Below are 3,217 nucleotides of genomic sequence, written 5' to 3'. Positions count from 1 at the left end.
TATTGATGTACTTTGCGTTTTATTATCTCGGGGCATCTCATAGGAGCACAATTTTTTTACTTAGCGATTTGCTTACTTTTTATATTTCTCTAATTATAAAAAAAATAAAATTTGAATTAAATTTTACATAACATTATCTTAAAATTTATTAAATTCCCTTCCAAATGATCTATTATTTTTTAAATTCTGCCCTTAGATTTCTACCATCTGCCCAAAATAAATTCGGTATTTCATAATAGGGGCCTTTTCTCTATAATTATATAGAATTTATTTACACTTCAGCATATACAGCCAAGAAGGGGACTTGGTTTACAAAAATACTCATTCACATTTACAATCCTCTCTCACATTTATCTTATAACTACAAACTTAAACTATTACTATATATTCTCTTTTACCTATGCACAATCTCTATATCACAGCCCTATTATAGTCTATTATTATTGTCCATATCCCATGTCTTATTTACCTTTAGCTCTACATAACATTTCTCATAATCCGTACTTACCTCCCTATCTTCCATTATTTTCTTTAACTGCACATTCCATCTACATCCTTTTTATTTTCTATTGGTCGCATTTCCTTAACTTGTACATAAATAATAAATTACCTATAACTGATTATAACTAACTATAATATACTATATTATATCTTGTCTCTTTAATCTTATCTTATACTCATAGCCTTGTAGTATCTTACAAAATATTCATTCCTTGTCTTTACATTATCTTTATCTTTACAATAGTCTCTATTTATATCTTTTCCTTCCTCTCTCCTTTCTTTTCTTTTCTTTTTATTCTTCCTTTTCTCTATCCTTCCATAATTTTATTAGTTTTTCCTTTAAGTTCATTCAGATTTTCTCCCCATAATTTCCTTACAATCTCGTCCTTATCCTTCCTTAACTCTTCAAAACTATCTCTTGTCTCCTCATTCTTTAACATAATGCTCCAGGTTATCCTCGCTTTCACCACAGAAAAGACATTCTCCCTTCTTTATTCCTAGCCTAGCTAGTATTTATTCTTCTCTTCTAAATTACCGCATCTTAATTTAAATAACGCTCTTATCTTATCTCCTCTCTTCCATTCCATATTCTCCACTCTCAAATAATTTGGTATCCTATTCTCCATACTTATCTCTTTATATCTTTTATTATACCTTGACCTATCTATTTTTTCCTTTTCCCATTGCCTCTGTAAATCTCTTTCCCTACTTATTAAATCTTTTTCAAAACTTTCATTTCCATGTCCCATTACTTCTCTAGATTCAATTCCCCATCCGTTCCTATTATATTGTAATAACCTTCTCTCTCGTCCGTGTGCCGATAATCGCGAATACAAGGCCGCAGTGGGGCGTATATGTATAGGCGGGTAATAACGCGTGCAAATTGTACGATGTTATGTGAGTGACGTGACATCGTTCGCGCAGCAACGATAGATATACCATATCTATCGTTTCCAATCATAGCTTTGTTTTTCCTCCCAGCACTCCCTGAATAAATTACCCGTGTTTCCAGTGTTACATCTTGACTCCACGATTCTCTTTTTTCTGCTTTTTTCTCAAATGCGAATAACGGAGTTAGTAGCATGGCGGATCGAATATTGATTTTTGATTATCATAAATGACTAGACATCAATTAAAGAAAAATAATTATTAGCATTCGACTGAAAACACGTGTATTGACTCTATGACTCACAGATAAGTCTTTTTTTGACTCACATATAAAACGAAAACACATTAATCACTCCTATTCTTTTCAAATAATTGAGAAAAACCTTTAAAAAAAAAGATGAATCACTCATTCAAAGTCCAAGTACCGAATTGCATCGCATCCCGATATATATATATATATATATATATATATATATATGTGGCCCTTCGGAAAAGTAGTCAGTAAAAAGAATCTTTCAAGCAGTCATAAGTGACATTCAAAATCACTTGACAAGTTTAACTATTTCAAGTTCTTGGCTCAGTGCAATCTAACCAAAGTCAACAGTCCACACCACTGAGACATCACCGAGGACTTCCGCTAACGTTCATCTCTATTTCCAGCAAATAATAAAAACAAATTCCTTTTTCTTTCTCTTTCTCATATTACTTTAATTTTTAAGGCTATATGAATGTCAATATTTTCTCGCTCCCTTATTCTTCGATCCATTCCTTCCTTCTCTCTTTAATCACAGATGCACCCTGCCTATCTTTCTCTACTCCGAATTGCTTAAGTGGTAAAACGCTTCAAGTAATTCACCTTTTTTTCTACTCGAATTACTTAAGCGGTAAAACGCTTCAAGTAGTTCACTTCTTTCTCTACTCAGAATTATTTAAGTGGTAAAATGCTTTGAGTAATTCATCTCTTTCTCTATTCCGAATTACTTAAGCGGTAAAACTCTTTAAGTAATTTATCTTTACCGCGTTCACAGTTACTTAACCAATAAACGCCTTAAGTAACGGTTACTTTCCCTAGAACCAAATAACTCCTGAAAAATCGATTTCTTCTCCTTCTTTTCGGAATTATCTTCCCGTTCTACGTTTTTCTAATTATCCATCATGGGCACTAACGAGAAAAAAATTTTAATAGATAGTCTGACGAAACACAGAGCAGGACGCAAGAAACCAAGCTCAAAAAACTCAAAAAAGCTAACATCCCGATCATTACGATACAGACCGGAAATTTATCTCCCCGTCGTCAACTAAAAAGGGCTCATTTGCACCAAAAATATCGTGATCAAGCTTCCCCCGATGTTCCTGTGATAGATCTCACCTCCGACAAACCAACTAATAGTTCCCCCAGCAATACATCTTCAGATCCTTCTTTGAATTTCGAATTTCCTTCCCCTTCTTACTCTTCTACTCTGATAGACTTTCCATAGCCCGCAATTCCTTCTCCCTCTTGCTTTCCCGTCCCTTCTGAGGACAACAGATTCTTCGAAGAGATTTTCCAATCACATGAAAGCCTCGCCGAATCGGCAAGGTTCTCCTTCCCTTCAACCTCAACACCCCATATAAACAAATACATACATCATCAGAAAACCTAAATATTAGCTTAGTTTTTAGTATTATTATTACGTAACCAATTATTTTTAAAACAACAGGACAGTGATTATCATTTATTTCGCCACCCTTCCGATTCGCTGTGTCTTGACAAAGATCGTACAGGTTCAATTCCTGGTCAAAAGGATTAAGTTCCTTGACCTAAAAGACGGATGCATAATCTCAAGTT

General features: G+C 34.0%; 1 pseudogene; it reads right to left on the bottom strand.

The window, feature by feature from the left end:
• Nucleotides 1-773: 773 nt before the first annotated feature.
• LOC147907962 (uncharacterized) lies at nt 774-1,394 on the bottom strand (annotated as a pseudogene).
• Between the last annotated feature and the right edge of the window lie 1,823 nt (nt 1,395-3,217).

Source organism: Acromyrmex echinatior, chromosome 11 (assembly GCF_024713525.1).
Source record: "Acromyrmex echinatior isolate Ae372 chromosome 11, ASM2471352v2, whole genome shotgun sequence".
Classification (NCBI taxonomy): domain Eukaryota; kingdom Metazoa; phylum Arthropoda; class Insecta; order Hymenoptera; family Formicidae; genus Acromyrmex; species Acromyrmex echinatior.
Note: the sequence above shows the minus strand (reverse complement) of the source record. Positions and strands in the feature narration are given on the sequence as shown.